The following is a 23,892-nucleotide window of genomic DNA, read 5'->3' as shown; positions in this document are numbered from 1 at the left end:
AGGGATGTGAAACTGCCCCCGACACTTTATCTTACACAAGTGGCTCCAGTCACATCCGAATTTATGATTCTTAAACCACTCTGAGCTGGATTGGCGAAACTCTCTCAAGAAGGAGACTCAACACCTGCTCAGACCGAAAGTCAATCTGCTGGACTTCCGGCTCTCTCAGACTGCATGTTCCTTCAGACACGTTTCTAACTGGACACATTCATCCTGCTGCCGTGGCAGCATTGGTGCTTCAGGGGTAGAATTCTTGCTTGCAGTAATTCTATTCCTGTAAAACTAGCTCCCGAAGTGTAAGATGGAAAGTATCCTGGCTGAGCGGCCTCTGGCGCTGGTTTAAAGCTCCAGTTAAATCCCACGATTTGAAGATGGATCAAAATCATAGTTTGTTTCTACAAAACTGCAGCCTCCCTCCTGTAAACAAGTAATACTAAACATCTCATCTGCTATTGCAACAATGGACCGGAGGAACCACATGGCAATTCAGATAATTAAATGAATTTTGGAACACACCAATTGTGCCTTCAACTCCGGTCGAAATGTTCACAAGTAAAAGGATTGTTTGATCTCGGTGAGACTCGAATTAAAAAACCTCGGCATTTCCCGAGCCTGTATCTCATATAAGGACCGATTGCGCCGCTAGAGCCCGGTCACTCTGATCACCTGTCCCACTCTGCTGGAAAGAATCTTAAGTTGAGAGGTCCTTACCTGTGGAAACGTGACCTGTCCCCGTGATGAAAATAATATCTGCACTTCCACGTTCAGCTTCTTTCGCATCCTCTGCTCCATCGCACTGTAATCGGGTTTTCTGTGAACAGGTCAAAATGGATATTTGCAGAAATTCTGTCAATGGTAAAATTCGAATCGAGAAAAGCCCCAGACATTGAAACGAGCGATTTAAACCACCAGCTCACACTGCCACAAAACAGGGCCAGTCTTTAAAGGTCTGTTTAATGATCAAACAAATTAATTCAAGCTGATTGACCGCATTTGCCTCGTGCTGGGGTTGTTCCCCTTCGAGCAGAGAAGGTTCAGAGGAGATTTGATAGAAGTGTTCAAAGTCATGAAGGGTTTAGACAAAGTAAATAAAGAGAAGCTGTTTTAATTGGCGGAATGGTCGGGAACCAGAGGACGCAGATTTGAGGTGATTGCAAAAGAACCAAAGGCGATATGAGGAAAAACTTAATGACGCAGCGAGAAGTTCTGATCTGGAACGCGCTGCTTGAAAGGGTGGTGGAAGCAGATTCAATCGTGACTTAAAAAAGGAATTTGAAGGGGAAAAATACAGAGCACCGGGAAAGGGGACTAATTGGATTGCTCTTGTATGAAGCCGCCACGGGCTCGATGAGCCGAACAGCCTCCTTCTGTGCTGTAACCATTCTATGATTCGATGGACAGAAGCGGTCTGAATGAATGGGCGATCGGTTGTGGGTCGCAGGGATATTTTAACTGGTTGTCCGGTTGTGTTACTGACGGCTCCTTGTTCTCGGAATATGGTTTTTATTTTGGGCGTTTCAATGTTTGATATGCGAGAGGTCCCCAGTTCAAATCCCAGAACCCTCCTGTTTCACTATTTCCAGTGAAGATTCACTCATTTCTTTCTCACATCTTTTCAGCGTTGCAGAAAGCAGGATTGATTTAATCCTCGAGCATGTTTGAGGTCCAGTGGCCAAAATGCAGCCGGCTTGTCGACGCAACACACACGGAGAGAGTAAAATGCCTCACGGCGGTGTGCAGATTGAAATTGAAGGTGAATTTATCCCAATTCAGGCGATCTCAGAGGTGCAGAATAAAAATGCGCCTGAATTGGTCGGGAATACGAACCCTGTTCCCTCGCGTGGTAACTGCAAATTCTACCAGTGAAACAGCAACGTTTTCATGGCATCGGGCTCTCTGTGTCCAGTTGGAAACCTGTTTGAAACAACATATAATTTCACAAATCTCCTCTGAGTACCTTGCGCATTCTGATTTACAGCCGTGCATTACTAGCACTCACTGCTTGTGATGGCCGAGTGGTTAAGCCGTTACATCTAAAACTCGACAGGGTCTTTCGGTGAATCATTGGAATCCTGCTCACGGCGCCATTTTTTACAGTTTTGTTCAATGCTCAAATAAATATGAACTGGAGATAACGGGCCGCATTTCCTTCTCTCAGACAGATCCTCCACCGCGGCAGAGCCTTTTAATTGGGAGCCCAGTGGTCTCTTGCAAAACTTCAAGGTGCGTGAAGGAAACTTCACAATAATCCACAACTGGAGAATTGTGTCCAATTCTGGGAACCGCACTTTAGGAAGGATGTGAAGGCCTGAGAGGTGGCGCAGAAAAGATTTACTGGAATGGTTTCAGGGATGAGGGACTTCAGTTACGTGGATAGACTGGAGAAGCTGGGCTTATTCTCCTTTGGGCAGGAAGGTTGAGAGGAGATTTGATAGAAGTGTTCAAAATCATGACGGGTTCAGATAAAGTAAATAAAGAGAAACTGCTCCCGTTGGCGGAATGGTCGAGAACTAGAGGGCACAGATTTACGGTGGTTGACAAAAGAACCAAAGGCGATATGATGAAAAACGTTTTAAATCAGCGAGTAGTTATAATCTGGAATGCATCGCCTGAAAGGGTGGTGGAAGCAGATTTAATCGTGACTCTCTAAAAGGAATTGGATAAGTATTTGAAGGAAAATATTAGCGGGTCTACAGGGAAAGAACGGGGAATGGGACGAACTGGATTGCTCTTAAAGAGAGCCGGGGAAGGCTCAATGGGCCGAATGGCCTCCTTCTGTGCAGTAACGATTCTATGAATGTGTGATTCCATCTCGCTCAAGCTTCGTTTCAAATTCTGCTAACTTGATAATCAAGCTTTTTTTCTATACTTAGATCTCTCTATCTCTCCCTGTCTCTGTCCCTCTCTGTTTTCCCCTGATGGACTTCTCAGGCTTCGTTGAACGGCCAAAGCTCATCGAACCTGCGACACCAGCAGAGAACGGTAAAGATCGAAAGACTGAGATGGTCGGAAAAGTAAAGGACCAACCCAGATGATGAATTCGTAGCCAATGTCCACATATTGATGTCTCTTCGTCCTCATAGTGAAAACATCAGTACTTTTAGCCCAGTATAAAAACAAAGTCTTGTATTTACAAAGCGCTTTTCACGACCTCAAGACCTCCCAAAGCGCTTCACAGCCAATGAAGTATTTTTGAAGTGTGGTCACTGTTATACTTGTGGGAGAGTGGATAATCTGCGGATGCCGAGACAGACAACAATGTAGCTTTAGAGCAATTAATTCTGCAGTCTCACTTGATAATACAACTCGCACATTCGAAACGAATGTGGTAAAGAGATTCTAATATTGTTGATATGAAATAGTTAATGTACGTCTTCACATTGCCGTACATCGGAATAGAAAAAGTGGTAGGATGGACAGAATGGTGGCCGATCGGCTGTGGGTGGCACAGAATTCTGCATTGGTTGCACCCCTCTGTTATCAGTGGCTCGTTGGTCTTCGGGTATGATATCTCGCTTTGGGGATTTGCTGATTGTAATGTGAGAGGTCCCGGACGAGCCCTGCGGTGTGAACATTTTTAGTTCAAAATCACGAATTGGCTTCTCACGTCTTGTCAGCTGTGCAGTCGGCAGGATTGTCTTAATTCCAGTGCATGGAGGACAGAATGCAGAGGTTCTGTCGATGACAACACACATGGAGAAAGGAAAATGTCACAAGATGGTGTTCAAATTGCAGTTTAATGGAAACGTATCCCAATTCACAGGACCACATGAATGAAGAATGAAAAATGCTCCTCGATTGAGCGGTGGTCGAACTCGGGCCTCCCGCGCAGAAAGCAAGAATTTGATCACTGAAATAACAAAGTCCGCACAGCAGCCGGTGGTATGCGCTCAGTTCGAAACCTGTCTAAAAGAACATACAGTCTCAGAATTCTCCTGTCATAACCTTCTTCATTCTCTTCTGCAGCCGTGTCGGATTTGTCGCTTGCAGCAGCGATGACCCAATGATTGAGGCGTTAGACTTGCAATGTGATTTTCCCACCCAGCTTCGACGCAACACACGTGGAGAATGGAAAATGTCTCGAAATGGTGCGCAGATTTAAGCTGAGGGCGAATGTCGCACAATTCACGCGATCTTATGAATGGAGAATGAAAATAATCCTAAACGAACCGGAAATCGAACCCCGGTTTCTCACGTGATAAATGAGAATTCTATCACCGAGACAGCAAAGTCAGCACATTAACAAGCTGCAAGTTTCCAGTTGAAAACCTGTCTGAGAGAACAAAGTGTCACAGATCTCGTGTGATATCCCTACGCATTCTGATTTATAGCTGTGCATTTATGAATGTTCGCAGCTGTGATGGCCGAGTGGTTAAGGCGTTGGACTTGAAATCCGATGGGGTTTCTCTGCACAGGTTCGAATCCTGTTCGCAGCGCCACTTTTTAATGTTTGTTCAGTGTTCACATTAATATGAACTTGAACGAACGGACCTTGTTCGCTCCCTCAGAGAGGTGCTCCATCGCCAACGACGCTTTTAACTCGGAGCCCAATGATCTCTCGCAAAATTGCAAGACACGTGAAGGAATCTCTCCCAAGCTCCATTCTAAATTCTGCTCGTTCGCAGAACTTGACATTTATACAATTTATTTCTATGTTTTAATCTCTCCCTGTCTCTGTCTCTTGACTTTGCCTGTTTTCTCCTGATGGACTTCTCAGGCATCGTGAACAGCGAAGAATGATGGAACCTGCAACACCAGCAGAGAAGGATAAAGATGGAAAGACTGAGACGGTAGGAAAAGAAAAGGTGCAACCCAGCTGATGAATTCGTAATTAATGTCCACACATTTATGTTTCTTCCCCTCACAATGAAAAAATCAGCAATTTGAGTACAGAACACTTATGATAGAGTGTATAATATGCGGATGTTGAGACCGACAATCGAACCTTTGCCGTGGTGATGAAAGCGCCGAATCCGAAACACTAAACCCCAAGGAAACGCTGAAAATTCTTTGCTGCGAACAAGCAGAGCAACGCGGCCTTTCCTACTTGGTCCTTTGTAATTCAGGTCATTTTCCTGCCAGACAAACTGCTCGCACAAAATGGCATTTTCTGTTCGAAATAATATCGCGACAGAGGTGATGTTCAGGCAATCACATCACCAAGTGCAAGTAGGCATGTACATGAAATGGAAAGTGAGGTGAAATACCACCACAAGCTGCTGATGGACATGTTTCCATTTCCAAAATTCACGCACTGAATACAGCTCCTTGGAAAGCTGCAAGGTCACGCAGGTCCATCATGAATCGTTTGAAGCAACTGGCAGTTTAAAGTGGCATCTCCTGCTGCATCTGTGGGGAGTGAGAGAGAGGCACTGTCGGTATTTGCGTGCAGTTTGATTTTGCACAGAACTGCACAGAGAAACAGCAAATATACCGGGGCTGTGAGATGTTCTATATTATTCATATTTAGCCACAGGAATGTCCGCAGTCAGAAGCTGAAAAGAAGGAGATAAGAGGCCTGAGAATAAACACAGAGCTGAATGAATCATGAAAGAGCGAAAGAAAAAATAATGTCATCAGTTCCACTTTGTCTCGTGCGCAATCTTGGGAGCTCCCCAATGGCCTGGTGGTGAGAATTCGGTACTCTCACCGCCGCGAGGTTCGATTCCCAGTCAGGGAATTAACTTTAAAAAGAGTTATGAATTTATTAAATTAATTACATGAAGCTAATTGAATCCTGTTCGTAGTTGAATCCCTGTTTTAATCACCATGAATCAATCGATAACTTTCGACTTCAGACTGAAGGCGATGTTGACGTGGTTACCGAGAGACAGTCAAAACTTTAATAAGATTTTTATGCTTTGAATGTGATGATTTTTTTTCATTTTATGGACTGCATCTTAAGAGTGGGATCAAAAATGCAGTGGAGTCGTTGTTAAATTTAACATTAACTGGCAATTGTCGCTGTTTATCACAGGAGCGCCCGAACTGGTTCTCCGATCAAGATGAAAGTAACGCAACGAGGAACATCTGATACAACACGAAAGGCATCGGGCTATGACAAAAATCCCCACCGTTTTGCTTTTCCAAAATAAAGGGTGTGAAATTTATTCTCTGAACAAAGGAACAGTCTGGTCTCGCTCACGACAGAAATCTCCATGTCACAGTGAACCAGCTCTCCTGCTGCGAATGCGGCCTCCCTTCGGGCCTTTCGGGGGCTTGTCTGTCAAGGAGAATTGTAATTACCGTGAAGCCAATGTTCCATTCCTTTATATGATTCATGTGCCTGATTTCCGACCGCAGGGTAAATGGTAGAATATCAGCCCTGCTCAGCTGGCAATGATTCCGGTACATTTTCTTGATTCCAAAACATGCGTTGAAACCCTGGAACTTTGAGGCGATGAATCCTGAGGAAAAATAAAATAAGGACTCGACCAATCAAACTTTCACGCGAACGGATAACACCGCCGAGAACAGGTGAAGAGATCACCTGCTAAACCAATAATTCACTGAGCTAAACTTTGAGTTTGCAGCGACCAATATAACAACTGTCCACAGTCAGTGAAAAATGAATGATTAACGCTTGTAGGAGTTAAAATCCAACCAGCCAGTCTTCACTCTTAAACCAGCAACTATGAAGTTAAACATGCCGGAGAAATACTCGATTTCAGTGCGGCGACACTGGGCCAGAGTAAAGTTCATTCAATATAATTGCCGAGTAGCTGGAGGGTGGATTTAGAACTCCTGACCGATTGCACCACGCATTTTCCAGATCTGCTTGGATCACCAATCCCTTCAGTTCATCACTTAGAGGGACAATTCGATTCTCGGTTTCTTTTCCCTGACGATTGATGAATTTTACAAATTGGAAGCGATCAATATCAAAGCTAACACGTCACCGACATGCTCACAGATACAAAGCGGCCACACTCTGCTTCAGTGAGATGAAAGTCAAGAGCGATTTCACGGTCGAATGTAATGGCTAACAAAATTAATTCAACGGAAGTTCAGGTCGTTGAGGTGCCTTTAAAGTCCTGATTGTTTCTATTAAACTTCTTCCCAAAGCGTTTGAGATTCACGTGGGACGACTTGGGGAGGTTATTTCTTTTTATGCAAAAGTTTCAACTGCAGTTCAAGATCAAAATTCGTGGGACCACAGCTGTTCACAAATTGTCGGCGCTGGGACCACTGTTGTTCACAATTTATCGGTTCTGGGACCACTGTTGTTTACAATTTATCGGTTCTGGGACCACTGTTGTTCACAATTTATCGGTTCTGGGACCACTGTTGTTCAAAATTTACATTCATGATTTGGACACGGGAATCGGAAGTACAATTCCAAAATTAGGGATGACACCTAATTGCGAGCTGTAGTTAATACAAAGGAAAAATGAGAAAAATAAGGACGACATTAACAACTTTGCAGAATGGGCGTGTAAATGGCAAATTAATAACAATATTTGTTGTGCACTCCTTTGACTTTTTGCCCCCCCACAACTCACTCACACTTCTTCAGATTGAATTGTATTTGCCACTTTTCTATCCACCGTTCCGCTCTATCTATATCTTCCTGCAGTCGACAGCTTTCCTCCTCACTATCAACCACAGGACCAATTTTTGTATCATCTGCACATTTCTTAATCATGCCCCCTGCATTTAATTCCAAATCGATGATCTGTACCACGAAAAGCAGGGACCTATTACGAAGCCGCATGGAACCCCACTCGAAACAGCCTTCCAGTCACAAAAGCACCCGTCGATCACAACCGCTTGCTTCCTGCCACTCAGCCAATTTTGGATTTAACTTGCCAATGTCCCTTGGATGCAATGGGCATTTACATTTTTGACCAATCTGCCCTGTAGAACTTTGTCAAAAGCCTCGCTAAAACCCATGTAGACTTCATCAATCGCGCTACCCTCATCGATCCTCCTTGATATCTCCTCAAGTAATTCAATTCAAACGACCTTCCCTTAACAAATCCACGCTGACTGTCCTTGATTAATCCGTGCCTTTCGAAATGACGATTAATACTGTCCCTCAGAATTGTGCGAAATAATTTACCCACCATCGAGTTTAGGCTGACTGGCCTGTATTTACTCGATCTATCCCTTTCTCCCTTTTTAAACAATGGTACAACGTTAGCAATCCTCCAATCCTCCAGCACGACAACTTTTGCCAGGGTGGATTGGAAAATGATGGTCAGAGCCTCCGCTATTTCCTTCCTTGCTTCTGTTAACATCCTGGGATATATTTCATCCGGGTCTGGAGATTCAGGTGGAGCGATTTGAAGACTTATTTTTCCTATATGCAAACGTTTGCACCGCAGGTCAAGATCACAAGTCTTGGTCCAAATTTGTACGAGTTCCGACTTTGAACCTCAAATCGTGAATTAACCCCGACCCCAACGAGCCCAGAAACAAGAACGTGTCCTTAAATTAACCTGTGACAAACACATTCCATGAGAGGTCTGTCTGTGGAATGAAAGGGCGTTTTTGAACAGTCATCTTGCTATCCGTTTCCTCCTGAAACCTGAACAAAGACAAATACCACAGTGTTATTTTGTCGCTTAATTCCACAAATTAGGTAAAATAATGAGCTGCACAAGGCACTGCTGGGAGTTTAACCCAAGATCTCCTGTTTACTAAACAGATGCTTTAACCAATTAAGCCACAGCGCCAATTGATGATGCAACAGCCCCACCTCGTCTCACTAACATCTATCAGCGACACTTCACTATTGGGGGTTCAGGCCGTTTTCTCTCTGTCCATTTCGCTTGTCCGTTTACCTGTGCATTCCGACACTGACTGGATTTCTCGCTGTGTTTATCTTTGTGCATCCATCAGTGCGTTGATACATGGATGATTATGTGTGATTGTATTTGTTACGTTAAATAAATTAGGGCTTCAGACAATTCTCGCTCTGACATTGGAGAACTATTGAGCCGAACTTTACAGCGAAGTGTTGTTTCCTGTGGTGCTGAAACTAAAAAATCCCAAGAGAAGCAAAAAGGGAAAAGGAGAAAAACTTGTGAGGGAAAATGAGGACAACTCTCAAGGTTTTTACAAGTATATTAAGAGAAAGAAGGGAGGCTTAGTGTAACGTGGGCCGCTTGAAGACAGATGGAGGTGATATTGTAATTGAAAATCAGGAAATGGCAGAGTTGCTAAATTTTTAATTTGCATCGGTCGTCACAGAAATGGATGAGGCTAACATACCAGAGACACGAGGAAAACTGTTAATAAATCAAGGGGATTCGTGTAAGTAAAATAATGGCAATGGAGAAAATAATTAGGCTGAAGATAGACAAATCTCCAGGACCTGATGGTCACCATTCCAGGTGATTAAAAGGAACAGGTGAGGAAATTTAGTCATGATCGATCAAAACTCTCTTGATTTAGGAATTGTTATTTAACGAAGCGCATCTTGATTGGAAGCTTCTGTTTGAGAAAGATCTCGAAGTGATAATTGAGAGACCGAAAATGAAGCTGTTTGGCAGGAGCGCTGATGCCGTCCGTTGTTCGCTGCTCTCGTATTGTACAATTGTTAAGCGTGCGTTACTTATTTATAGCATTATGGGCTCCAGAAATGACCAGGTTGTGAGTTCGAGCGTCTTCTAAAATAACCAAACCTTTTACACCGAACATTTTGATCGGAGTTCAAGGTACAAATGGTATCTTCCATAACGCATCTTGTTAACAACCAGTCGTTTTTACAATACGCTCTTGTGGGACAAACGTATGGAGGTCAACAATCGACTTCTTAGTTTTCCCATGTGGGCATTTGCGTTCCTCTGGCCTACCGTCTTGTAATAGCAGGTGCCAGTTTAGTTGTTCATAGCGGGAGAGGGGGCTTTTAGCGGCAGCTCATATGGCAAAGGGGCCGGTACGAGATCTTTAAATCTAAAGAACCAAACAAACAATTCTTCTTTTCTTTAAGCCGATATTCATCGGTTGGAATTTTCGTGTGGGGAAAATTTGGAAGAGAAATATGCTGCCTGGTTTCACTGTGTCACGGGTGAAATTATTCAGCTTACAGATCTTAATACGCTGAAAAGTCGAGAGGCCTTTTCCAACTCCCGTGTGAGACAAGTTCAGCTTTTGAGCCGCTGGGTAAAGTGCTATTTTAATTGCTGCTAACGAATGACAAGACATTTGGCACAAACAAGAAGAATTGTAAACTCACGAGTTCACTGTTCATGTTTCTTACATCATGTTCAACAGAAACAAGGATTCTCCTCAACACGTTGCTGAGAATTTTATCAAACGGACCTCACGCTCGTTCGACGGCTGCAGGGATAATTCAGAGATCTCCCATGAATATGTACGATGGGAGCTTATGTAGTATCGAGCCTGGGTAGCTCAGTCGGTAGAGTATCAGACTTTTAAAGTGGGCAGTGAGCTGAAGGTCCAACGTTTAACTCCCTGTCCAGGCTCCAGACTTCGGAACAGCTGGCAAGCTGTGACTTTGTAGGGGGATCTGAGATGTGTTGTCAAAGTTTCGATCGTATCTTGTTTCCCAGGGATGGGCAGTAATGCGCTGTCTGAGGCGGTTCCCGATCAGGAATATTAGTTCACTGTATTAATTTCGCAAAACTCATTAAGCTCTGTAAAAAAGACGAATACTTGTTCAAATCGCCATTGATCAACCAGTAACTTTCTGTTTCCGGCTGAAAGAAATGTGAACTTTTTTATGCGTTAATTTAGGGAGTTCAGAGGGGAAGGAAAAAGGAAATGAGAGGCACAGAGAAATATGACTATTGACTGACGGCCAACATAAAAGGGAATCCAAAAGACTTCGACAGGCATGCATACAGTAAACGGGTAGTCAGAGGAGGGGTGAGGCCGATTAGGCACGATAAAGGAGATCTACTCATGGAGGCAGAGGGGATGGCCTTGGTACCAAATGAGTACTTTGCATCTATCTTTACCAAGAAGACAGAGTATCAGCAAAGGAAGTTATCGTTGAGATACTGGATGGTCTAAAAATTGATAAAGAAGAGGCACTTGAACGGCTGGCTGTACTTAAAGTAGATAAACCACCACGTCCGGATGGAATGCATGCTCGGTTGCTGAGGGAAGTTAGGGTGGATATTGCGGAGATACTGACCATAATCTACCAACATCCTTAGATATGTGGGTGGTGCCAGAGGACTGGAGAATTGCAAAGTTTACACCCTTGTTCAAAAAAGGGTGTACGGATAAACCCAGCAACTATCGGTCAGTCAGTTTAACCTCAGTGGTGGGGAAACGTTTAGAAACGATATCCCGGGACAGAATTAACAGTCACTTGGACGAGGGTGGATTGATTCGGGAAAGGCAGCACGGATTTGTTAAAGGTAAATCGTGCTTAACTGACCTGTTAGAGTTTTTTGATGAGGTAACAGAGAGGACAGATGAGGGCAATTGAGTTGATGTGGTGTATAAGGACTTTCAAAAGGTGTTTGATAAAGTGCCGCATGGTCGGCTTATCATCAAGATTGCGGCCCATGGAATAAAGGGGGCAGTAACAACATAAATGCAGAATTGACCAACAGCAGGAAACAGATTACTGGTGAACTGTTGTTTTTCCAACTGGCGAGAGGTGTACAGTGGTGTTCCCCAGGGATCAGTGCTGGAACCACTGCTTTTCCTGATATATATTAATGACTTGGACTCGAGTGCACAGAGCACAATTTCAAAATTTGCAGATGAAACAAACCTTGGAAGGGTAGTAAACAATGATAAGGATAGTGATGAACTTCAAAGGATATAGACAGGCTGGTGGCATGGGCGGAGACGGGGCAGATGAAATTTAACGCAAAAAAATGCGAAGTGATACATTTCGGTCGGAAAAACGAGGAGAGGCAAAATAAACTCCAGGGCACAAATGTAACAGCGGTAGAGGAACAAAGAGGGGTTTATGTGTACAAATCGTTGAATGTGGCAGGGCAGGTTGAGAAAGCGGTTAAAAAGCATACGGGATCTTGGGCTTTAGAAATAGATGTATAGAGTGCAAAAGTACAAAAGTATAGAAGTCAGGATGAAACTTTACAACACACTGGTTCGAACACAACTGAAGTATTGTGTCCGGTTCGGGACACCGCACTTCAGGAAAGATGTGAAGGCCTTCGAGGGGGTGCAGAAAAAAATACTATCATAATTCCAGGGATAAGGGACTTTACTCACGTGGATAGACCGGAGAATCTGAGGTTGTTCTCCTTGGAACAGAGACGGTTTTGTAGAGATTTGATAGAGGTATTCAAAATCATGAAGGATCTGGACATGGAAGATGGAGAGAAACTGTTCCCATTGGCGGAAGGGTCAAGAACCAGAGGACAGAGATTATAGTGATTGGCAAAATAACCAAAGGTGACATGAGGAAAAACTTTTTTACACAGCGAGAGGTTCGGATCTCGAATGCACTGCCCGAGGGTATAATGGAGGCAGATTCAATCATGGCCTTCAAAGGGGAGCTGGATCAGTACTTGAAAGGAAAAAAATGCAGGGCTTCGGGGAAAGGCGGGGGAGTGGTTCTAGCTGGATTGCTCTTGCAGAGATCTCGCACGGACTCGATGGCGCGAATGGCCTCTTTCCGTGCTATCAGCTTTCTATGATTCAATTCTATGTGTTGTTTGCAATGCAAAGGGAACAGAGCGTGCCATAAATCGGCACGACTCTGAGTATCCTCACAAGCAATGTATTTTAAGAGCAACTAATTCTGAAACGTCTTACTTGATAACTCAAGTCGTGCACTCGAAAGCAATTTGGTCAAGGGAGACTAATATTGGTGATTGGAGATAGTTGGTGCACAACTTGATATTGCTGTCCACCCGAACAGAAAACGAGATTGGATGGATCGAAGTGGTCTGAAAGGATGGTCGATCGGCTGTGAGACGCAACCAACTTTTACACTGGCTGCACAACTAAAGTAATAGCGGCTCGTTGGTCTAGGGGTATGATTCTCGCTTAGGAAGTTTCATTGAGTGATATGCGAGAGGTCCCGGGTTCAAATCCCGGACGAGCCCTCATGTGTTTCTCCTTTTAGTGAAAAGTCACCAATTGTCTTCTCACATCTTTTCAGTTTTGCTGTTGGTGGAACTGAATTCTGTCCGGATGATGTTTGAGCTCCAGTGGACTGAATGCCGAAGTTTCGTCGACCCAATACACATGAAGCAAATAAAATGTCTCAAGATGATGAGGAGATTGAAACTGAATTTGGATTTTTTCCAATTCAGGCGGATATTCGATGACGGGATAGAAAGCCACATATCCAAGTTTGCCGATGACACCAAGATGGGCAGCATTGTAAGCAGTGCAGATGAAAGCATAAAATTACAGAGAGGCATTAATATAAAAAATGAACGTGCAAAATTGTGGCAAATCGATATGAATTTCGTCAAGTGTGAGGTCATCCACTTTGGACCTAAAAGGATGAATCAGAGTACTTTCTAAATGGTGAAAAGCTCGAAACAGTGGAGGTCCAAAAAGACTTAGGGGTCCATGAACATACATCATTAAAATGTCATGGACAGGTACAAAAAATAATCAAAAAGGTTAATGGAATGTTGATCTTTATATCCAGAGGACTAGATTCAAGGGGATAGGCATTATTATACAGTTATACAAAGCTCTGGTTAGACCAGACCTGGAGTATTGCCTTCAGTTCTGGGAAACGCACCTTAGGAAGGATATATTGGCTATGAAGGGAGTGCAGCGTCTATTTACTAGAATGTTACCTGGACTCCACAGTTTAAATTACGCGGAGAGATTACATAAACTCGGGTTTGCCTCGAATTCAGTCGATTAAGTGCTGATTTGATCGAACATTTCAAAATATTAAGGGGAACTGATGGGGTAAATAGAAACAAAAAGATTTCCGCCCGTTAGCGTGTCTAGGACTCGGGGAAGCAGCCGAAACATTAGGGTCAGGACTTTCAGGAGTGAAGTTGTGAAACACCTCTGCAAGCAAAGGGAGGGAGAAGTTTGGAATTCTCTTCCGCAAACGGCAGTTGATGCGAACTGAATTGTTAATTATAAAACTGAAATTGATAGATTTTTGTTAACCAAAGGCATTAAGGGACATGGGGCTAAGGCGATAATGTGCAGTTAGGTTACATATCAACCAGGATCTCACTGAATTGCGCATAAGGCTCGAGGGGCGAAATGGTATACTTTTGCTCTTCAGCTCCTCATTGTTACAGAATGATCCGGCATTGTATCGGGAATCGAACCAAGGTCTCCAGCGTAACAAGTAAGAATTCGACCCCAAGCACCATCAATGCGCGCGTTTGTAACAGCAGCAAGTGTCCATTTGGAATCCGATCTGAATGAACATGCCGTTTACAGCTGCGGTGGCCGAGTGTTTAAAGCGTTGGACTCAAAATTCAATTGAGGTTTTCCTGCCCAGGTTTGAATTCTGCTCGCAGAGCAACTGTTTAAAGATCCCATCAGTGCTGAAATAGATTAATTGGAGTTAATTGACCGCATTTATCTCTCTCCCAGTATGAGAGATTCTCCAGCGAGGCCGGTGCTTTTAACTTGTGTCTAATCTTCTCTTGCAAGATTTCAAGACCCAAGAAGGAATCTCTCCCAATCTGTAACATAAATTCTGCTAGTTTGCAAAACCTGACATTTATACTCTTTATTTTCTTTGCATGCATCTCTCTATCTCTCCATGTCTCCGTCTCTTGTCTCTCTGTATTGTCCACAATGGACTTCTCAGGCTTCCTTGAACGGCGATGGCTGATCTAACCTGCAACAATAGCAGAGAAGGGTAAAGAAAAAAAAGACTGAGGAAGTAGGAAAAGGAAAGGTGCAACCCAGCTGATAAATTCGTAGCTAATGTTTCCACATTCGTGGCTCTTGGTTCTCATGGTGAATGAAAGCAGCAATTTGAGTAAAGTGTATTTATGGTGGAGTGTAAACTGTGACGATGCCGAGACAGACGACAATGTCGTTTCAGAGTAATTCATTCTGTAAAGTGTTACTTGATAATACAAGTCGGACATTCAAAACAAATTTGATAAAGAGAGACTAATATTGTTGATCTGAAATAATTAGTTTAGAACCTGATATTACTCTACACCGTATATCGTACAAGAAAGCGAGTTTGGATGGCCATGGTGTTCTGAAAGGATGGCGGATCGGCTGCGTGGCAGCGAAATTTTATCGTGGCTGCACGGCTCTGTTACCAGTTGGACTTTGGATCTGATTCTCGCTCAGGGAGTTTCAATGGTTCAAATCCCGTTATGAGCCCCCTTGCGTCCCCATTTTTCGACAAAAACCACCAATTGGCTTCTCACATCTTTGAAGCAAGTGCAGAAGGCAGGTTTGACTTATCTCCAGCCGAGCATGTTTGAACACCAGAGGACAGAATGCAGACGGTATGTCCACGAAAGACACGTAGACGAAATGAAGATAATCTTTCAAGAAGTTGTACAGATTGAAGCCGGCACATGAATTTATCCCAATTCAGGCGATCTCATGGGTACAGATACAAAAGGTAAAGGAAGCTGCATTGGCCTGGAACCAAACCCCTGGTTTCCCGTCGGCAGGCGAGGGTTCTACACTCAACCACCAATCCACACACGGCTGCAGGCTGCACGTGGAGCGTTGGATACAAGTCTGGAACATGCAGTCTGGCAGAGTTCCTGTGATGAGCCTGCGCAGTCTACAACCGCGTGCTACCTGTGGGTGACCAAACGAGTGGGTCAAGCATGGTCTTGAAATTCACTGAGATTCGAAATCACTTCACACCGCCACTGTAAAATGGTTAAATAAATAAGAGCTGTAGTTACCAGGCAGTGTTTACTTTTTTCAGAAATAATGTAAGATTCCAGCCCGATGTACACGTCTAAGATTTCACGGCATGCGAAGAATTTCCTTTCAGCTGCCACCTAAATTCTGCTCAATCACAGAATTGGAGATTTATACTATTTTTCTTTGCATGTATCTCTCTATCTCTGTCTGCATTTCTTCACTTTCGTTGTTGATCCCTAATGGACTTATCAGGCTTCCTTCAACAGCCAGGTCTGCAAACCCGGGATGGGAAAAGGCTGTCGGTTCTTCGTCCAATTGTTGGATTTCGACGGGTTGAGTTTTGCTATTTTCCGTCTCCGTTTTCGGAAAATATAAACCGAGATGGGATTTCCCCTGCTCGGGTCCCGTCACCTGCGGATAATGGGAATGAACCCGATCTATCATCCGGTCCTAATATCTGTATTCTCATTGTTTAACAATAAAATTACGGGGTTACAGTTATTTTCAGGACACATTTTAGAAATTCAGACTTATTCGAAAACTAGAAGCACGTGGGATTAAAGGGCCGGTGGTAACGTGGGCAAGTAATAAGCTGGGGGATAGGAGGCAGAGAGTAGTGGTGAACGGATATTTTTCTGACTGGGGAGAAATATGCAGTGGAATCCCCCAAGGGTCGGTATTAGGACTATTGCTTTTCTTGTTATATATAAATGTCTTGGATGTGGGAATAGGGAATACAATTTCGAAGTTTGCGGATGATACAGAACTTGGCAACGTAGTAAATAGTGTGCATGATAATAGCAGACTTCAGGAGGACACAGACAGACTGGTGAAATGGGCGGTCACGTGACAGATTTAACGCCGATCAGTGTGAAGTGATGCACTTTTGGATGAAGAACATGGAGAGGCAGTATAATCTAAATGGAACAATTTATGGGGGGTTCCAAGAGCAGAGGAACCTGGGGGTTCATATTCAGAAAACAGGGCAAGTTGATAAGGCGGTTAAGAAAGCATAAGGGATACTTTGCTTTGCAAATAGGGGCATTGAGTACAAAAAAAGGAAGTCATACGAATCCTTACAAATCAGTGTTTAGGTCTCATCTGGAGTATATTGTACAGATCTGGGCACCACACTTTAGGATGAAAAGGGATTGAAGAGGATTCAGAGCAGGTCGACCTGGATGATACCAGGGATGAGGGACTTCAGTTATTTGGAGAGATTGGAGAAGCTGGGATTGTTCTCCTTACAGCAGAGATGGTTAACGGGAGACCTAATAGAGGTATTCAAAATAATGAGGGGTTTTGAAAGAGCAAGTAGGGAGATACTGTTTCCTCTGGCATGTGGGTTGGTAACCAGAGATCATAGATTTAAAATAATTGGGAAAAGAACTAGAGGGGAATTGAGGAGAATTTTTTTCACACAGAGGGTTGTTAAGATCAGGAACGCACTTCCTGAAAGGGTGGTGGAAGCCGATTCCATGGGATCATTCAAAAGGCAATTGGACATAATTGAAGAGGTCTAATTTGCATGATTATTGGGAAAAATCTGGGGTGTGGGTCTAATTTGGACAGGTCTTCGAAAAAGCCGACACTGGCACGACGGCCGAATGGCCTCCTTCTGTGCTGTAAGATTCTATGATCCTATGATTACCTTCTGAATCATTACAATTGAAGCTATTCAGTGTTGAACAACGAAGAAAATTATAACCGTGATATTCTGCTTCTCCATTCCCTTATGAATATCGCAGATTATACTGTCCAGGCGGGGCTGGGTCTGAATGGGGGATAGAGTGCGGAGCTTGGAATGGAAGCCCAGCAGAATGAACTTGGTCTCATCAGTTTTTGTTATTTTTCCGACCAGTTGCCCGAAGCAGGCGGTGAACCTTTTTCTCGAGAGAGGATCGTCATTTCAGTTCAGAAGGAAAAAGGTATCAAGAAAATCGCTTAAAACGCACACAGAATGATCCGGGACTTACAGCACATCCCTTTTAAACAGACACAGACACGAAATGATCCGGACATAAATCATAATTATGGGACGTAAGTTTCTCTTACGTTGACCATAAGATTTACTCATTTTACAATGACACCAATGTACACTCTGATATTTCGCGATCTCACATTCTCACAATCTCAACACCTTCCTGGAAGGAACTGTTGCTGATTTCAGCAAACAATGCAAAACCCTCCGTCTGCCGTTTCGAGAAGGATGGGACTTTCACCAGACCTTCTGGGTGGACTGAATGGGAGAAACAAAACTTAAACGCAATAACGACGAGGATGGGATTCGAACCCACGCGTGCACAGCACAATGGATTAGCAGTCCATCGCCTTAACCTCTCGGCCACCTCGTCGCATGCAGAAATATGCGAAACCCCCTTTATTCAAAATTAAAATTCTGGCTATGTTGCCAATCTGAAATAAAAACTGTAAATGTGCATATCCTCAGCAGGTCAGGCAGAATCTTTCGACATAGAAACAGAGTTAACGTTTCAGGTCCATGACCATCACATGAGTATTCCAACTCACTCAACTTGCGCCTTGTAAATGGTTGAACGGCTTTAGGGAATTAGAAGGTGAGTCACTCGGCGCAGAATATCCAGCCTCTGACCTGCTCTTGTAACCACAGTATGTATGTGGCTGGTCCAGTTAAATTTCTGGTTAATGATGACCACTAGTATGTTGATGGTGGGGGATTCGGCGATGTTAATAACGAATCCCCACAGAAGAGATTTACTGTAATGATTCCAGGGATGAGGGGTATAAGTTTCATGAATAGATTGGAGAAGCTGGGGTTGTTCTGCTTGGAACAGAGACGGTTACGAGGAGATTTGATAGAGGTATTCAAAATCATGAAGAATCTAGACAGAGGAGATAGCGAGAAACTGTTCCAATTGGCGGAAGGTTCAAGGACCAGAGAACATAGATTTAAGGTGTTTGGCAAAAGAACCAAAGGTGACATGAGGAAAAACTTTTCGACACAGCGAGTGTTTCGGGTCTGGAACACACCGCCCGAGGGGGTGGTGGAGGCAGATTCAATCATGGTGTTCAATAAAGAACTGGATAAGTATTTGAAACGAAAGAGAATACAGGTCTACAGGGATAGGGTGGGGGAGTGGGTCTGTCTGGATTGCACTTGCAGAGAGCCGGCACGGACTCAATGTGCCGAATGGCCTCTTTTCGTGCTGTGACCTTTCTATGATTCTATTCTATTTGTGGGAGGCGACCGGAGCGTGACGTAAATCGACCTGCTCATGTACATTCCCTGATAATAAATCCAAGTGTGATGTAAAGAAGAAATTCATAATTATGGTGCATATTTTTTATATTATACTGACTATAAGAGGTACTCGGTTCACCAGGGCGCCATTGTGCACATTGATTGATGCTTCACCTCGATCACACCTTACAGTCCCAACACCTCCGTCCAAGAAACAGTTGGGTGGCAATCCAGACTTAGCTGAATTGTGCAAACAGGTGTAAATCAGCAATGCGGAAAAGCACTTCCGATCAAAGAAGGGTTTTTGGTGAGGCGGCGAAAATGAAAGGGTCGACAAATTCTGGCAGCAGTGAGATTCGAACCCTCATAATTCAGAGATGGAAGCTCGCATCTGAGACAGCACAGTTCCTCACGCACATGGTTAGCCATTAAGATCGGATGACAAAGCTCATACAGCTGAAACGTTTCATCTGGTTCTTTCACCACAGGTGCTGCCTGACCTGCTCAGCGTTTTCAGCATTTTCTGTTTTCATTTTTGTGATTTCACAATGGCTGTTTTCCTGAAAACACCCAATTTGACCCAAGGACGCAGCTCGCACTTTACTTTCCTCACGCGCTTAAAGTCTGCCGTTTCCGAACAAAATTCCCCTCTTCGCCGAGCTTTCAAAGGACCTTTCGCTCACGGCCAATCTCCTGTAATCGAAACCTTTTCACCATTGCCGCTCTTTTCATTTCTCCTCATTCTTTTTCAATCGGACATTTCCACAGACCTATTAAGATCAAGAGGAACATTTCCGACTTTCCTGCACCGCCCAGATTGCCAAAAATGCACATTTCTGCCGTCTTTCGCAGCTATGGAGCGCCGCCCGTCTCTCCCGCACATCAACTGCTCGGGGAAAAGCGCCAACGACCATGAAAACAAAACCCAGTTCTTCAGTTAACATCCCCCGTGTCACAAGATACCCCATGGAAATTTCACGGAAAAGTATGCGCTGTCCTTCCGAATGCCAGCCCTGCTTTCTTAGAGCTTGTCTCTGGAGCAGATCGAAATGTATCGATTGGTTTCAAGGCACAAATGAACATTGATGCGAACGGGACATGTGCCCCCGAGAAACAGCGGTCGATGGAGAGCAAACTTAAAGCCGGAAGAATGTGAAAGTGAATGTTAGATTCGGCAAGGCCGCAGGAAAGTCTCAATGAAATAGACCATGATCGTAGAAGGAAGGAAAAGCTGGAAGAAGCGGCAGGTCTGAATTGTGGATCATCCAGCAGAGACACATGGAGAACAAAAACAGGATAAAGACAAAGGTGATGGGGCAGAAAGAAAAAGCACGAAATAAGAGGAATGAAAAGAGAGTGAAAGAAAGAATGGGAGAGAGGGAGGTGAAAGAAAGAAAGAGAGAAAGAAAGATAGAAGGGAGAGAGAAAATCAAGCGTGCAATACTCACCCCGCAAACGGGCGCTGCTCCCAATCGGCTACACTTCGCCCCACAGACCCTCATCCCATTCACACCATCCTTCAATACACTGTCAATGTTGTGCAGTGAAACAGAGAGTTTAAAGGCATAAAGACACACACACCATCCTACAATACACTTTCAATACCTGTGCAGAGAGACAGAGAGTTTAAAGATACAGAGATACTTACATACTATCCTACAGTACACATTAAACATCCGTGCAGTGAGTCAGAGAGTTTACAGGTACAGAGACACTCACAGCGTCCCACAATACACTTTAAATCATGTGCAGTGAGACAGAGCGTTTAAAGATATCGAGAAATTCACCTTCTTTTTTCAAAAGTGGTACATCCCAGAAGAAAGAGAGAGCGTGGGTCAGTCTCCCTCTCCTGATAGATCTGAGGCTTGTCAGTCAAGAGTCCCCTCCTCCGTGTATTGGCCGTGGAGGAAGTGCAGAGTAGATTTAATAGAATACCTTCAGCCTGACCGAGGTTCGGCTGACTGGCCTGTAATTACTTGATCTATCCTTTTCTCCCTGTTTATACAACAGTACAACTTTAGCAGTCCTCCAATCCTTCGGCATATCACCTGTAACCAGAGAGGATTGGAAAATGATGACCAGAGCCTCCGTTATTTCCTTCCTTGCTTCTGTTAACAGCCTGGGATATATTTCATCGGGGTCGGGAGATTCAGGTGGAGTGGTCTGCGGACTTCATTTTCCTCTTTGCAAAGATTTTCACCGCAGGTCAAGATCACAAGTCTCGGTCCAAATTAGGACTACTTCCGGGTTTGAACCTCAAATCGTGAATTATACGCTGACCTCAACGAGCCCAAAAACGAGAACGTGTCTTTAAGTTAACCCGTTGCTGACACATTCTATGAGAGGTCTGACTGGACAACGAAAGGGCGTTTTAGAAGAGTCAATCTGATATCCGTTTCCTCCTCAAACCTGAACAAATACCAATTCCAAAGTGCCATTTTGTCGCTTAATTCCACAAATTAGGTAAAAATAAGTAGTTGCACAAGGCACTGCTGGGAGTTGAACCCAGAATCTCCTGTTTACAAGACAGATGCTTTAACCAACTAAGCCACAGCGCCCATTCATGATAGCTCAGCCCCACCTCCTCTTGACGAACCGGATTCTTTCCCCTCAGTCTGGTTCAGTAATAACTGAGGTCGAATACATTTTAAAGTTCAACACAACTTTAATAGCAGGGTTCTTAGTCTGCAGCATTGATTTGGACTCCTGATAGAGTCCCTCTATGCTGGCAGAGCAAGAACAAGAAACATACAGAAATCCACACGTTTTTATACAAATCAATAGGGTTGGAACATACTTAACGAGGGTCAACACCAATCATAAGCCGGGCATAGGTTGCCATGCGAGGTTATATTATTTCCGGCCAATCATAAATCGTCCATGTGCTGATCATGCTGCTGTTAGACATCAAAGGGGATACTTCCTCACCTTCCAACTTGGAATGTTCTTCCCTGTTCCTTCTGTTTCTTATCTCCCAACCTGGAATGTCTTTCAACTTTGGCTAAGCTCGTTACCTATATTGATCTGCCATAAACATGGAGACATTCAGACCAGTCCTTGAATCACATCAAAGACTCGACATTGATAAGACCATGCAAACCTGCTGACGACGCAAACATATGGCCCAGCAGGAGGCCAGGCCACCTGAACCAATCTCAGTTACGAACTAATTAACCCTTTCTAACCATTTTGCATTCTGCTTCTTTGCCATGTAGACATCTTAATATTTTACCGAAAACTGACCACGTAGGGATTCTCACTCTCACTAATATCTATCAGCGATACGTCACTGTCGGTTTGGGGTTCAGACCGTTTCATCTTTGTCTGTTTGGTTTGTCCGTTCACCTGTGCATCCCGATGCTGCCGACATATCTCGTTTTGTTTATCTTTGTGTCTCCATCAATGCGTTGATATACGGATGAGTATGTGTACTTATGTTTGTTACATTAGATAAATTACCCGTTCAGACAATTCTCGCTCTGAAAGTGAAGAACTATTGAGACGCACTTTACAGCAAAGTATTGTTTATTTTGGTGCTGAAAATAAAAAACCGTAAGAGGTCCAAACAGGGAAAAGGAGATAAACCTGTTAGGGAAAATGAGGACAACAGTCAAGATTTTTACCAGTATATTAAGTGAAAGAAGGGAGGCTTAGAGTAATGTAGGCCGCTTAAAGACAGATGGAGGTGATATTGTAATTGAAAATCATGAAATGTCGAGTTGCTAAATATTTACTTTGCTTCGTTCGTCACAGAAATAAATGAGGCTAACATATCAGAGATATGAGGAAAACTGTAAATAAATCAACGGGTTTCAGTGTAAGTAAAATAATGGCAATGGAGAAAATAATTAGATTAAAGATAGACAAATCTCCAGGACCTGATGGTTACCATCCCAGGGGACTGAGAGGACTAGGTGAGGAAATTGTACATGCTTTCGTCATGATCGTTCAAAATCTCTTGATTCAGGAATTGTTCCTTTGATGGAAACAATTTCAATGTCACTCCATTATTTGGGATGGGTAGCAGAGATGATGTTGGAAATTATAGACCCATTAGTCTGACATCCGTTGTGGGGAAGTTGCCAGTATCCGTTATTAGGGAAAGAAAGATTGAGCACTTGGATAAACATGAATTGATCAGAGAGAGCAAGCATGGATTTGTAAAGGTAAGTCAAGTCTAACAAAACTAGTTGAACTTTATGAAGATGTAACTAACGTGGTATATAATGGAGTATCCATGGTTGTTAAATGATATTGACTTCCAGAGGTATTGGATAAGGTACCATATAAGAGACTGTTAACAACAATGAGAGTGCGTCGAATTTGAGGCAATCTAATGAAATTGGTAGGGAGTTGGTTAGAAGGTGGGAGACAGAGTCCCGCTATATAAATGACATAGACGAAGGAAGAGAGAGCCGTGTATCCACGTGTGTCGCTGACACCAAGATAGGTGTCGCAGTGAGTCGTGTAGATGGAAGCATAAAGTTACAAAGGGAAATTGATAAATTAAGAGAGTTGGCAAAACTGTGGCAGATGGAGCAACATAGAATTACATGGAAAGTACATCGCGGAAACAGGCAATTCGGCCCAACTAGACAATGCCGGTGTTTATGCTGCAAACAAGCCTCCGCCATCCCCATTTAATCTAACCCTATGAGCAAACCCTTAGATTCCTTTCTCCTCCATTTGTTTTTCTAGCTTCGCTGTAAACGAATCCATGCTATTCGCCTAAACTGCTCCTTGTGGGAGCGAATTGAACATTCTAACCACTCTCTGGGTGAATGTGTTCCTCTTGAATGCCATATTGAATTAAATAGTGACTACCTTATATTCATTGCCTCAATGATTTGGAGTCCCCATCTCCACAAATGCAAACACCTTATCTCCGTCTAACCTATCAAACCCTTGCATAATCTTAAAGTCCTATATCAGGT

The 23,892-nt window shown here is 43.6% G+C and overlaps 5 non-coding genes across 5 annotated transcripts; 2 read left to right on the top strand and 3 right to left on the bottom strand.

Moving 5' to 3' along the window:
• The first annotated feature begins 4,354 nt into the window (after nucleotides 1-4,354).
• trnas-uga (transfer RNA serine (anticodon UGA)) lies at nucleotides 4,355-4,436 on the top strand. The gene has a single exon. It is a non-coding gene; the product is annotated as a tRNA-Ser (tRNA).
• Nucleotides 4,437-8,604: 4,168 nt separating this feature from the next.
• Nucleotides 8,605-8,678, bottom strand: trnat-agu (transfer RNA threonine (anticodon AGU)). The gene has a single exon. It is a non-coding gene; the product is annotated as a tRNA-Thr (tRNA).
• Nucleotides 8,679-12,915: 4,237 nt separating this feature from the next.
• trnap-agg (transfer RNA proline (anticodon AGG)) lies at nucleotides 12,916-13,004 on the top strand. Its single transcript is given in 2 exon segments — nucleotides 12,916-12,951; nucleotides 12,969-13,004. It is a non-coding gene; the product is annotated as a tRNA-Pro (tRNA).
• Nucleotides 13,005-18,010: 5,006 nt separating this feature from the next.
• On the bottom strand, nucleotides 18,011-18,092 carry trnas-gcu (transfer RNA serine (anticodon GCU)). Its single transcript has one exon. It is a non-coding gene; the product is annotated as a tRNA-Ser (tRNA).
• A 3,350-nt stretch (nucleotides 18,093-21,442) lies between these two features.
• On the bottom strand, nucleotides 21,443-21,516 carry trnat-ugu (transfer RNA threonine (anticodon UGU)). The gene has a single exon. It is a non-coding gene; the product is annotated as a tRNA-Thr (tRNA).
• Nucleotides 21,517-23,892: the final 2,376 nt, after the last annotated feature.

The sequence above is a fragment of the Heptranchias perlo genome, unplaced genomic scaffold (genome assembly GCF_035084215.1).
Source record: "Heptranchias perlo isolate sHepPer1 unplaced genomic scaffold, sHepPer1.hap1 HAP1_SCAFFOLD_73, whole genome shotgun sequence".
NCBI lineage: Eukaryota > Metazoa > Chordata > Chondrichthyes > Hexanchiformes > Hexanchidae > Heptranchias > Heptranchias perlo.
This window is presented reverse-complemented; position numbering and strand designations above follow the sequence as displayed.